Source organism: Daucus carota, chromosome 7 (assembly GCF_001625215.2).
Source record: "Daucus carota subsp. sativus chromosome 7, DH1 v3.0, whole genome shotgun sequence".
NCBI classification, from domain to species: Eukaryota; Viridiplantae; Streptophyta; class Magnoliopsida; order Apiales; family Apiaceae; genus Daucus; species Daucus carota.
In genome coordinates, this window is record NC_030387.2 from 4,310,698 (window position 1) to 4,326,379 (window position 15,682).

Below are 15,682 nucleotides of genomic sequence, written 5' to 3' on the forward strand. Positions count from 1 at the left end.
GGCACCAATGGGGCGCAACTTGGGCGCTAGTGGCGCTAACACCCTCACAGGGCATCACTAGGGCGCACACAAGGCGCAACTTGGGCGCTAACAGGCGCAACCTCAAGGGGCGCAACTTCAAGGCGCAACAAGGGCGCTTCCCAGGCGCTCTAAGGCGCAACTTCCAGGCGCAACTTCAAGGCGCTTCCCAGGCGCTCTAAGGCGCAACTTCCAGGCGCAACTTCAAGGCGCTTCCCAGGCGCTCTAAGGCGCAACTTCCAGGCGCAACTTCAAGCGCAACTCGAGCGCAACTCGAGCACTGTAAGGCGCAACTTCGAGGGCGCAACTTCGAGCGCAACTCGAGCGCTGTAAGGCGCAACTTCGAGGGCGCAATTTCGAGCGCAACTCGAGCGCAACTCGAGCACTGTAAGGCGCAACTTCGAGGGCGCAACTTCGAGCGCAACTCGAGCGCAACTCGAGCACTGTAAGGCGCAACTTCGAGGGCGCAACTTCGAGCGCAACTCGAGCGCAACTCGAGCACTCTAAGGCGCAACTTCAGGCGCATCTACAAGGCGCAACTAAGGCGCTTCCAGGGCACTATAAGGCGCAACTTCCAGCCTTAGTTTCTGAGCAAGGATGTTCATGTACTCAGCAAGGGCGCCACTGGAGATTACTAGGCGCAACTTGGGATTTGCATAGCTAGCTTCCAAGTAGACACGTGACATCATCATTTATGCACATAATATAATATATATATATACACTTAAATATATATATGTTTATGTAAAATATAAATACATATACTATATACATACATATATTTATTTAAATATATATACATATAAATATACATATACATATGTTTAAAAAACATATATACATATATATTATATATATTATATTTAATTAAATATACGTATATACATATATATATAAATATATTTGTACATATACAAATATATAAGTGCACACATATATAAATTAGGCCACTTCCCGATATGACGGTTGAGCAGTAGTTGCATGGAACTATATCAGCTGACTCTGGAGATATTCTGAAGGCTTGACTTGAAATAGATGACTTGATAACTTGATCAATTTCTTCGATTGATAAATACTCTGCATAACTTCATACGTGATGACGCTTAGTGCACTGGTCTGGTTCACAAGCGACTAACACTGAAGTCAAACATTGTACCGTCTTTGTCAGCAAACATTGATCAGTCGGTTCCGGGTTAGTTTATGCTTCAGTTTGTTGATTATAAATAACCAACCAAGATATATAGAAATATCTTGCTTCAGGGGTTGCACTGAAATCTTTCGAGTACTTGGACAACATCTTCATTGCTTCCACAATCTTGAATACTTCAATCTTTATTCTTCACTGAGGCATGAACATATTAATGAACTTCTTCCAGTGAACTTATTCCTTCAAGACTGTAGATGGCTTCTTCAACCTTTGTCTTCGTATCTTCCGATTCCGGTGCAGGCGTAGTGTTATTTACTTGTCCTGTTCTATTGTTGAGTTATCATCCCTATGTAACAGATAGGGTTGTCTTTACATTTAGACTTACAATCTCCCCCTATTTGTTTGTTAATCATAACAAGCAAATCCTCTGGAGGATAACTCAACTAACACTAGAAAAAGTAAAGTCCTGGACTAGTAAATAATGCTACAAAGTTTCTGGATCATATAATACATTTCCAGATTTCATGAATAGAAATAACAGATGTGCATATCACCTTTATTTCTCTGGTTCTTGCTTACCTGCCAGACAATCCTCATAGTCTGTCTTGAAGAGAATTCAAAACATTCCATTATGCAAAGAACAATCAGCAGTTTCATTGAATTCTTCAGTGGTAATGAATAAGTTCCTGTCTACCATTTACTGAAGAATAGATGTATCACCTTATACTTCTCCTCCCGTTACCTTGATCAGGTTCCCTTTAGTTATAAGTAGCTGTCTCCCCTTAGATGAAAGATCAATCCTCCTCCTTAGTTGAAAGAAGAATCTCCCCCTCAGTAGTACACAACTAAAGAGTAGTTTAATCCCCCTTAGTTGTAGACAGCTAAAGAAAGCTAACTTACTTTTTCTTCCCCCTTTCATATATTCTCCCCCTAAATATATTCTCCCCCTTAGTTGTGGAATCCTCCGAGGATATGTGGTATCAAATAGGTCAAGGAACGTGTCCAATACATCCTGTACCAAAAGATAATCTCCCCATAGAGAACTAAACAACACTAAAGCTGGGGTCGAAGAAAGAGTTCAGAAGAAGGGTTTACTTTGATTGGGTTGGTCCCTATGCTGAAAGAATAGGTTCCAAACGGAAAAGTAATGAATAAAACTAACATTCCAGTAACAACATCCACTTTGTCTTTAGGTATAAATTTGGTAATTAGTAGGCGTCTCACTAAAATGTTCTGCAGGTGTATCACTCAACACTCAAATTTCTCTCGGTTTTTGGGTAAGGGTGTCACTCACGAGTTCTGTAAGTATATCCCTCCACACAAATACTGAGCTTCCAAAATGCTGAGTACCTGCAAGAAAATCACCTTAGCCACCCTTAAAGGGGGTCACCGGTGGTGCAATGGGAGTTCGTAATTCCCAGTCCCTGCAGACTCATCAGATAAATCCGAATCATGGTCCACAAGTTGCCAACCACTAAGTGGCTTATCCAAATAAGGATCCAGAGTTGTTTGCTCTGGGAGGTTAGACAAAGGCTTAATTATGGCAAAGGCCTAAGTCCTCCTCAATGTCTGTGAAGACACTTGATTCAAGAGAATCATCAACCATAAGTTCACAACGTGAAATGGAATGAACCGTAGTTGCTTCCGTCAATTCTTTCAACAACTTGTGAGCTTTCAATACCAATTATTATTATATGTACCTCACAAGTGTTTCACTCTTCTCAAAATCCTATGTGTTTGCACTCACTCATGCTCACATATTTCTCATTCTGATATCTCACTGGTCCTTCTCAGAATCTCACCAAGTGTTTAACTCTCAGTGTTTGGCTCACAGTGTTTCTCTCAGCACTCAAAGTATGGTCTTCTGTACCTGCATGAGAAAATCACCATAGCCCCTTCAAGAGAGGTCACTGGCGGTGCAATGGGGTTTCGTAAATCCCCGATCCTCAACTGACTCATCAATAAATTGACTCATAGTCAGAGAGTTGCCGATCTCCTATAAATAGGAAATCCATTCCGATTGGATCCAGATCTGTTCTTATCTGGGGAGGGAGACGAGAATCCTGAAGATTTGGCAATTGAGATCCTCGTTTCCTCCTTACACCTGTAAAGGCATCAACCATCTTATCTACCGTAAAATGGTAAATGAAGAAGTTGCTTCTGGAACAAAACCTTTAACCTTACTGTGCACTCTCTTGTATTGTGTCCATAAGATTTTTTGTTTAGGCTCTTCATCAGAGTGATTACTGATAATGTGCTTGACTCAATACAAGATGCTCTAGCTGACGAGCGAATTTCAATGGACTCATCCTGTTGAGAGAATGATTCCAGAGACTGTTTAATTGCCTTTTCAGCTCTATATTCTTTTGGGAGAATACAGATGAGCAACAGTTACCTCAAGTTTGAAAACACCTTTTCTTCTTGAGAGGTAGAGCTGTGGGTACACTATATCCCTCACATCCTTATTTGCTGTAACGAGTACAGTTTCTCCCTCATTGACCTCTAGTCTAAAAAGTTCCTTATTACTCCAGGGGAAAAGTTGGGATGTGTTCTGAATTTGGTTTTATAGTCTGGGATAAAGATTGTTGGTTTTCAACCTTATGACTATCTAGGAAAGCCAAGAGGCTGATAAAGTTCCGAAGAACAGAATGAGATATAAATGCACTTTAGAAAATCTATGATTTTGAATGAAAGCAATTGCATTTAATCTTTTGAGGAAAAATGAATCAGTTGTGACTGTAAAATTATTTTCATAAAGAATGACAATCACAACCGATGAAAGAATCAAAGTTTTCCATTAAAAACTGGTTTGAGTACGAGAGTCTGAATCTATGCATAAAAGGTTTAAATGAACTTGTATATGCATAAAAGGTTTAAATGAACTTGTATATGCATAAAAGGTTTAAATGAACTTGTCTTTGAAAAAGACACAGACTCCTGTTTCTCACTACAATTTTAAAAAGGGAAAAAGAAAATTTATGCGCTACAGTGTATAAAGCACTCACCACAATAATTAGTGAAAAGGCCTCATACTAGCACATCGTCAAAACAGACGTTGCAAGTGACAGAGATCACCAAGTACACAAATACAAGATAATCAATGTCTCGTCCTATGACGCTACATGTATAGATGCAAAATATGCTAAGAAATATTTATGAAATAGAGTAGTGGATACCAATTGTTGAAATCAATTGATAAGAGAATTTCTTTGAAGAAACTCACCACTCCAGAACATAAATATGAGACAGAATAAAGATTATGTTGTCTCCCTTGTACTCAGAATATTAAACACCTAAAATATATTAGCACCAGTGGTTTTAAGAAATATGCAACAATATTTCACCAGTGCCAATACATCACAATCAATTCACAAATAAAACATCAATAAAGCATCAAAAATAGATACCAACTAAATATTTCAAAAATGAATTAATCATGCTTCTATTATTCTATCAAAGTTAATCATGAAACAAATAGCATATAATTGTGGATCACAATTTAACTAAGATAAAATAATAATTACCTACGCAATATCATATAATTATCAGATCATCATATAACAACAAAAATCCTGACAATCATACAAAGATATTCGCAAGCCCGAGGGAAAGTTGAGGAAAAGTTCACAAGTCCTTACACATGTAAGTATTGAGTACAAGTAAACTCACACAACTCCTCGCAGAAAATATTAACAATTAATATTAGTGATCTACATATAAGCATGCAAAATATCATTAACACTAAAAGTATCACAACTATATGCAGTTAGACATGAAATAAAATATCAATTAATAAATCATCAAATATCTAACACAAATAGCTATGCTTCAAATATATACACTAATATAAATGGATTTAGCCTAGAGAGAATCTAAGTAACTCCACAAATACTAGTATATCATGACTAAATTCTAACTAGATTCAAACTAGATACCAATTACTGATACAAGTCACAAGTCTAGAAACGAATAAGTCATGCTTCAGATTTTATACCTATAAAAATGAATTCAACCTAGAAAATAATCCTAAGGATGTTCACAAATACAGATATATCACAACTTGATTATGACAAAGTTCTCTACTAGATACCAATTGTTAAAGAGGTATAGATCAAGAAAGATAACATAATTAAGTCATGCTTCATGTCATCCCTAATCATTTAAATCATGAACAAATAAGTCACTTAATTGTCATGCAACACAATTTAAATAATTGAGATAACAAACACTCATGCTAAAACATATAATCACCATCTAAGCATGCAAAGCAATAAACATGGCAATCACATATAATAGCAAAAAGCACGAGGTACTGGATTTTAAATAAATTCACAAATCCTATGTATAGACAATTTAATACTCATGAATTCATTCAAGAAATACGATAGACATGCTCATGAAAGAAGTAATACCTTATAGAAAATATAGTATGTGATCTACTTGCAGTTAAGTAAAGTGATAAGTTGAATACCTCTTAGACTTGACATTTCAGTTGATGTACCTCTCTTGTACTGATCAAGTCCAGTGGTTGTTGGCATAAGTCTTGGCAGATCTAGAATCTTCCAAATTGCGCATATTCAAAAGATCCTTGACTTCCTTTTATTGCCATCATTCTTTAGGCTAACTAGTAGACCATAAAAAATTGCAACTTTCCAACAAACTCATCATATCACTAATCTGCATTCACTTAGCAATTATCTTGCACAAGTGACGTTAGTCCACATATAATATAATCATGGTATTACAGCACAGATAGTTGTATTGTGTGTGCCTTGTATCATGAGAGGTAATAATTTGGATACCAAATATGACTCTAGCAAACAGATATTAAGATAATATGCTAGTCAGAAGTCATACCATGTCTGTGACGATCATCAGGTATTGGATAGCAACTCATAGAGAGCTGGTGAAGAAATAGGTATACAAATTCCGTTGGATCTGCAACTGCAAAGTCCTTGAAATATTGTATGAATCTTCATCTTCTAGCTCACTGTAATATCCTGAACCCGAGTCTCGTCAATGGTGCTTTAGTTAAATCATGAAGGTCGTTGAGTCCCCTAAGATGTAGAGTCCTGAACTTGAAGATTCTATTTCCATCATCTTCATAACCTTCTCCTTTGTAATAACTCTAAGCAACCAAATTGGCTTGTCCCTCGTAACAGAGCCAAAAACATCCAGTTGGAATCTAAATACCCGACAAATACTAAGTACTGAATTGTCATTAGGTCAGGGTATCAGACTCCGCATAATCTGCTTTCAAACTGACTGAGATCATCTTGCTGTGCAATCACTCAATCTGGATCCCATTAAGAGCTTTTGAATCTTCCCCAAGTTTCACTTCAGATTGAAACCCAAAGAAATAACATCCTTTCACCATAGCTCTCCTAGTCTTCACTTCACCATTAGGAACATTTAAGAACTAGAACCCGAGAATGATATTGATTTCAAACCCTTTGTCTAAGCAGATACGTTCTTGATATGTCCTGTTCATCTTCAATTTGGTGTTGAGTTTGATTAGTGGATCCACCAAATGCTCCCCCTAAGCTGTTGCTGGGATCTCCTTAATAATCCTTATCCTTGCAAAGAGATTCTGCTTGGATCTGAATCATTATTATACCAATAATATCATCTTTAACAGCTTGGAGCAAAGTGTCGTTCAATGTCCTGTCCAGACTTACAATCACCTTCTGTTGATTAATCACAATCACCCTGTAGACTGTAGACTCCATAGAGTAGCCGAGGAAAGTATTCTTTGATCTTCAAATGCAAGACTTTCGAAGAGGCATTTTCCTCCAAACACATACCAAAAGTTAGTGTTTGCTTCTGATTGGCCACTGGCAAGAATGGTGTCTTTCTGGATTTATCAATGATCAGGGTTCATCTTGATCAACCTTCATTTGTGACGTCTTGTCCTTCGAACACATATGAACAACACGAAAGAATCTAGAGTAGTCAATGATCACCGCAAAAAGATATTTGGCTTTGTTTGCAGACATGACATTAACTGATCCGTAGAAATCCATACGTATCATCTGAAGCGGCTCAGTAATGTTAATCATATCTTTGCTTCTGTGCGATGCTCCTTCGACTTCCCTATTGACATACCTCATAATCTTCATCCATATTGAATTCCAGATGAGGTAGTCCTCTCACCAATTCTCCTCTTACTAATAAAAAGAGCTCCTTGTTTTGACATACAAGTTTGAGAGCTTCAAGTGCCATAGCTAATACTCATCCGATGAAGCTTCACTATCGAAACAGCTCACTCCATCTTCAGTTGAAGTTCCATATTAGCTACGAGAAAAATTCACATCCTTCTTGATTTAAGATAAAACACTATTCCCTGAACTGACATAATGTCCTTTGTCAGAGAACCGTCTGATACTAGGAATTTGTGTGCTTTGACTCTTCCAAGAAAGATATGCTTCCATGATGACATTCCAGGAAAACAGGCATGTCCCGCAAGAGAATCTTTGTTGTCATCTTTCAAAGATTATTGACGGAACTGCTCACATGATCACATTTGCTAACAGGGTACTTTTGGTGAATATATGATTTCAGCTACTCAGCAAACAGAGTGCACCAAAAATCATATGGAACATATGTAACCTTCAATCACAAATGGAAAGAGTTCTATGGTCCCCAATCATAACTGGGTCCGGATGGATTAGAGATTTTTCTTTAACAATGGTAACAACAGAAGCAACCTTAACATGCTAATTCTTATCTAGACATTGCCCTAATGTGATTCTCAAACATGCTTTTCTAAAATCAATGCAATGACAAAGACATGCATTCATGACATGAAAATAAGCAGACATATATGATGTTGAATACACATGGCAAACAATCAAAGATAAGACAAGAGCAAGACAGGCAGTTATGCAATTCAGAAGATTTAATACTCTCTACTTAAACCTATTAACACAAGTGCAACAGGTAGCAAGTAGAATTACATATATTCAATAATCTTCGAAAAGCATAAGGATCATAGACAAATTAATAATCACATTATCAATTCAAACTAAATCCCACTCTGTTGTTATATGGCATTATACTATCTCTATTACCTAAGTCAGTTTTAGATCTAACATGAAGTTCTAAAAGTTCTACTGACACAAGGTAGACATTCCATCATAGAACAAATAAATTCCTTAACAAACAATTCAGATAAATAAGCAAATCTAGTTGTACTAGGGAATCTGAAAGTAAATGTTTTAACAAAGTTATACATGCTAGGATCATAACCCCTAAAACTAAGAGTTGTTTTCCAAAGGAAAGCTTCTAATCTCATCATTGCAAATAATCAAATACTAAATATTCATACACATGTTAAGAATCTGCTAAAGACACATGCACAAGATTATCATCAATCCTAGTTACCAGAACAGTGACCTAGCATACTAGTTCAACATTATCTATTGTGATGCTATCATGCTTGTGCTTGTGTGTTAAACAATTCTACTCAGAGATTTATAACATGCTTTAAATATAAAGAAATAAGTATTGCATAGTTAGAAAGAATTTGTACCTGAGAAGTGCGAGGTGAGTCATCTTCAGAGAATGCTAGGATAGCCAGATAACCATAATCATCCTTCTCATTAGCAATTGATCCATCTCACACCTTTCCTTATGTAGCATAAGAACTTGTTGTGATGCTTCTTTCAAAACATCCACTTGAATTTCAGACAAGCCCTATCATCCTTGTTTGTCGAGGCTTCAATATGTATAGCAACCTTCTTTTGCTAAAGATACCAACCAATATTGTGTGTACAGACCAACTCAGTTTTGAAAACAACCTCCTTGAACTGAACCGTGAAGAGTCACCACTTGAAACCAATGGATTCCATCTGAATCTGACATGACTAAACCTCTCATACAGTGTTATGCTAATCCTTGAAGTTTTGTCCTCACATTCTTCAAAAGTGTTAACTTTCGTCGACTTGAGCTTCCTCAAATTCAGCAGTTACAAACTCTTCTGTTCAATTCTAAGGTTCTGACATAAATGCACGAAACTGATTTGGTGCGGTAGTAACTCGATAATTATATCCTTAAACCTCCACAGTTCTCTGTCTTTGGTTCAGTTGATTCTGGATGGATTTAGCATCGGTACAATTCACTGAGTAATTGTATATCCCTGAATCACTGAGTTAGATTGAAATCCCTTGAAGATTCTTCTGCAAAAACTTCTCTTTTTCCTACTACTAGTGGTGCCATTCAAAGTTGACATTCCGAGCCCTGGAAAGATGCTTCATTGTAGATGTAGCAAATTCCCATCCTGATCTGGTGATCTGATAATCAAGTAGGAGTAATTACTCAGATCAAGGCCTGAAGTACCTTCTTCAAAATTCACTGTCAGTAGTGTCCAATCAGTCTTCAATAGAATCTTCTTCGAATCACAATCAGCTTTGTCGAACATAGAAAACTGCTTCCAATAATCGTTTGAGTAATCAATTGGATTGGGTCATCAATGTACTTCCATTACCGGTTCTGAGAATCTGGTATTAGAAATCCCGGTGTTTGTCTTGTAATCTGTCAGCCTGATCTGTCTCAACTAATGTCAATCTGATTTGTCTTGGAGTAGAATAATTAAAAAGGTTACGGGACACTTGATTATTTAAACTAAGTTTAAATTATAAAGAAAATAAATTTAAAAATAAGTTTTTAAAAAAAAGAAAAATAAAGTATAAAATAAACTTAGTTAAATCTATAAAGTAAATTTAAATATATTTAAAAAATAAATTCAAATAAATTCATAATAAACTGAATAAGTTTAGAATAAATTTATTTCAAATTCATTTAGTAAATATATTAAAATTTATTAGATAAATTTAATTTTGAAAATATTCAAGTGTCTCGTCTCCAATTAAATCATAGCTTCCAAAACAAACTAAATTGAACCCTTGAACTTGAACTTATATCCATAATCAATAAAATCCTCTTAAATTTATATTTTATATTTTAACTTAAATTTAAATCATAAACTATAAAAATTTAAATAATAAATTTATAAAATTTATGATAAACTTAATAAAGTCTAAGAGTAAACTTTACAAGTCTAAAATAAATTTAAACAAATTTATTAAATGAATTTGGTAAAGTTTATAAAGTAAATTTAATTAAGTTTATAAAATAAATTTAATAAATTCATAATAAACTCAATCAATAAGTTTAAAATAAATTAAATCAAATTTATAAAATAAACTTATTAAAATTTAAAACATAAATTTATAAGTCCTGGTCCAAAGTTCAGTGTCTGACAGATAATCCTTGCTTAGGCCTACGGACAAATTCAGCAAGACAAACCGGAAGAACATTTCCCCTAATCAAATATCAAAAGCTAGGTTCTTGATTTTCCGTACGATAAGGATCCTGATTTGTATATCAATCAACCTCGCTCTGATACCAATTGTTAGGTCCAAAGTATCGTAGAAGGGGGGGTTGAATACGATACTCACTACAATTTAAAATTCTTTCGAATCTTGCGGATAAACAAATTGCAGTTCTGTAATGGGTTTCGTGTTCCGGATATTTATTGGGTCGGTTTCTGAGGATATGAAAATATTAAACCAACACACAATATTTTCCAAGGTATATCTGTATATTGATAAATACCTCGAATGGTGCTATAAATCCAAACCCGAAGGTTGGCTACAATGGCTACTACTACGTACACTCACAAACCCTAGCTTCTAAATATATATATATTACAAAACTAAGCTATGATTTATTTGTGTGTAGTAGTGTGCAAGGCACAAAGCCATTCCACCATAAAGGTGGTGGAGAGTGTTACAAATGAGAACAAAATCCATGGGTATTTATAGGCTTTTCATAAACTAACCATGGTTAACGAGTTCGTCCTGGACGACTTGAGTTCGTCCTGGACGAATTGAGTTCGTCCCAAGTGCTTCCAATGTGTATGTATGTAGAAATCCCATGCCTTAGAATATTTTCAAGCTTTAAGCATCCATAGGGCACCAATGGGGCGCAACTTGGGCGCTAGTGGCGCTAACACCCTCACAGGGCATCACTAGGGCGCACACAAGGCGCAACTTGGGCGCTAACAGGCGCAACCTCAAGGGGCGCAACTTCAAGGCGCAACAAGGGCGCTTCCCAGGCGCTCTAAGGCGCAACTTCCAGGCGCAACTTCAAGGCGCTTCCCAGGCGCTCTAAGGCGCAACTTCCAGGCGCAACTTCAAGGCGCTTCCCAGGCGCTCTAAGGCGCAACTTCCAGGCGCAACTTCAAGCGCAACTCGAGCGCAACTCGAGCACTGTAAGGCGCAACTTCGAGGGCGCAACTTCGAGCGCAACTCGAGCGCTGTAAGGCGCAACTTCGAGGGCGCAATTTCGAGCGCAACTCGAGCGCAACTCGAGCACTGTAAGGCGCAACTTCGAGGGCGCAACTTCGAGCGCAACTCGAGCGCAACTCGAGCACTGTAAGGCGCAACTTCGAGGGCGCAACTTCGAGCGCAACTCGAGCGCAACTCGAGCACTCTAAGGCGCAACTTCAGGCGCATCTACAAGGCGCAACTAAGGCGCTTCCAGGGCACTATAAGGCGCAACTTCCAGCCTTAGTTTCTGAGCAAGGATGTTCATGTACTCAGCAAGGGCGCCACTGGAGATTACTAGGCGCAACTTGGGATTTGCATAGCTAGCTTCCAAGTAGACACGTGACATCATCATTTATGCACATAATATAATATATATATATACACTTAAATATATATATGTTTATGTAAAATATAAATACATATACTATATACATACATATATTTATTTAAATATATATACATATAAATATACATATACATATGTTTAAAAAACATATATACATATATATTATATATATTATATTTAATTAAATATACGTATATACATATATATATAAATATATTTGTACATATACAAATATATAAGTGCACACATATATAAATTAGGCCACTTCCCGATATGACGGTTGAGCAGTAGTTGCATGGAACTATATCAGCTGACTCTGGAGATATTCTGAAGGCTTGACTTGAAATAGATGACTTGATAACTTGATCAATTTCTTCGATTGATAAATACTCTGCATAACTTCATACGTGATGACGCTTAGTGCACTGGTCTGGTTCACAAGCGACTAACACTGAAGTCAAACATTGTACCGTCTTTGTCAGCAAACATTGATCAGTCGGTTCCGGGTTAGTTTATGCTTCAGTTTGTTGATTATAAATAACCAACCAAGATATATAGAAATATCTTGCTTCAGGGGTTGCACTGAAATCTTTCGAGTACTTGGACAACATCTTCATTGCTTCCACAATCTTGAATACTTCAATCTTTATTCTTCACTGAGGCATGAACATATTAATGAACTTCTTCCAGTGAACTTATTCCTTCAAGACTGTAGATGGCTTCTTCAACCTTTGTCTTCGTATCTTCCGATTCCGGTGCAGGCGTAGTGTTATTTACTTGTCCTGTTCTATTGTTGAGTTATCATCCCTATGTAACAGATAGGGTTGTCTTTACATTTAGACTTACACGATACATGCACATTTTAATATATCATGAGTAAAGTAATTATGTGCAAATTTTTTGAAAAGAATTAAGTAACTAGCCATCACAATTCACAAAAATAAATATAAAATTTTAAACAGCAATACTATCACATAACACTCAATTGCTTAAAATTCAAACTTTAATTCTTAAAAAATCCAGAACCCCTAATTAACAATCTCTTTATACAAAATCACAGCAGATAAAAAAGATTAAAGAATACTCCCTCCGTCCCATTCAATTGTATACGTTTTGTTTTCACTGCTCGGCATGTATTTTAAGTCTCTTCTGAAATATAGTTCTATAACTTATTTTTAAAATTTTCTTTTTTTTTTGTAAAAAAATATAAATATTATAATTTTATACAAAAAATAATCTTAAAAATAAGTTGTAGAGATATATTTTATTGAAGTATTAAAATTTGTGCCGCGTCCCCATCCCCACGTATACTATTTGCTGGGGAGGAGGGAGTAACAATTTATCCAATAACCAATCAAACTATCATACCTTGAAATTTGGAAAGCAAGCCCCTCTCTATGATATTTATAATTTAAGGGGGCTAAAAAAGATTATATTGACACCAATAATTCAGGTGCTAAACAAATTACCCTGTTTTTTCGAGTTCAGGAGGCTCTTGCATCCCCTAGCCTCCGCTGGTTCCACGGTTGAGTCAAGGGTTCACATTCTTCAAATTTAATAATTATTAAAATTAAAAGATATTAATGATTAATTAATAATGATATTTAAGATTAACTATAAAATATAAATTGTTTGATTTTAATTTGTTCACATTCTTGATACTTTTGTATTATTTCTAAACATCGTAAAATTGAACTAAAAATCTTATTTAAGGATCATAATAATTATGTTTTATGATATAATCAATGTGTAACTAAAATTTCGTCAAAAAATATGATTATGAAAATTTAAAAATATTAATCAAAACATTAAAATATATTAATGATTAATAATTTAATTTTACGATATAATCAAAACATTAATAATTAAAAATTCATCAAAAAATATAATTATTAAAATTAAAAGATATTAATGATTAATAGTACCGATATTTACGATTAACTATAAATGATAAGTTATATAGATAATTTAATGATTAAAAATGTTATTTATTATTCAATCAAAATATTATGACTCCAAGATTCCAATTAAAATGTAGACTCTATCTAATTTTACTTGTCTTACTTGTCCCATTTTTTTTTTCTCTTGCAAAAAAAAAAAAACTTGTTTTCAAAGTATAATATTTTATTTACAGTATAAATATAAAATTATTATAATCACATATTAATATAATTAACATGAAAAATTGAAGTCAAATATTAATGAAGTGGGAGCCGCCGAATCTTCCAATGTATCATTCGTGTTCGCTGAATTTAAGAAACAGCATAATTGACTGGCTCACGTATATTCTATTTTGACGGGTCCGAGATTTTAATATTAATGCTGCTTATCAAAAAAAAAAAAAAAAAGGTGAGGTAATTGGACCAAGATTAAAATCTGAAACCCCGCTTGCTTACGTTCACAAATCACAGTACGTACACGTGATTCATTGTAAATTTTAGCTCGGTCAACCAGATGGACTCCTGTGTCCTAATTTGAGTGATGTTTAACTTTCACAGAGATAAAGGAAATTGTAACAGAAAAAAGTTAATTTCGTTAAAAGAATGGGTAAAATTTTGAAACTTATCAAAATTTAATAATAAATTTGAGTGGAGGAAAATAGTGGATGTAGTATTGTTTTTTAATAAATAGAAAGTATTAATTAAAAATAGATAAGTAGTATGTGTAATGGTGAAAAATAGTATTCAAAAATAATAAATATAATAAGTTCATTTTTTCGAGAACATCTCAAAAACAAAAATAAGGTCATGTAAAATGAGACGGAGGGAAGGAGCAGTAAGCCAAAACAGGTCACTTCCTAGACTTTCCGAGGTAAATCTCACTCTGCTGCGCCGCTCTTCTCCCACTTGCTTTGTATAGTACAGTTCTTTGACTAAACTAACTCCTTAAAGTTTGTTAACAATTAAAACCTGATTCAATAAAGGGTTAATTATATTGGTCACTAAAAATATCATAAATATCAAATAAGTAATTTGAAATAGGAGTTCAAGCAGTAAAAATATTATTTATAGAATTTTACATATTATTCTTAAGGGAAAATAGATTTTTTTGCCACCCAACTTATTATTTGTTTAGAAACCTACCACTGAACTATAATTTTTTTCTTTTTTGCCACTAATGTTAGGTTCGGATTTTTTTTTTTGTCACTAACGTTAGGTTCGGATTTGATTATTAACACTATGTTATTCTTTTTAGATTTAATTGCATTTGACACCCCTTTGATTTCAGTATGTTACACATTGCACCTAATAGTTTTGGAATAAACACTATGCAGCCCTTTACTTTTAACCCGTAGACACTTTGCACCCTTTCCGTTATCTTCTGCCGTTCCCGTTAACTTTTGAAGGGGCATTTTGGGAAATTTTTTATATATTTAATTAAAATTAGACTTTTATTAAATTTTCCGACCATCTAAACGATATTTTTTGGAAATCTATTTTTCAGTAGTCTGCAATATAATAGTGATCTGTGTCTATATCTTTATATGTAGTACTCCATATGTGTCCTGGGTAGTTTATCTTAGAGGACTAGAGTACAGATTTTTTTTACTCAGAAAGGAAATCTCAAAATTAACTTATGGAATTATATTTATAAAAAATGGGAACCTTAAAATACGTGACCAGTAGTGGTAAAGAACTATAAAGTCAACTGATACTATATTTTTGTGGAGTCTTAAAATAATTCATAAAACAAAATTTTTTAGATTCTTGAAATGCCTGTTAAACTCTCGTACTTAAGGTAAACTAGCTAAGGGACATATAGATGACTGTATATAATGTTATAGACACATATCATATCACCATAATATTGCAGACTACCACTATGTTTTTATAATGCTAA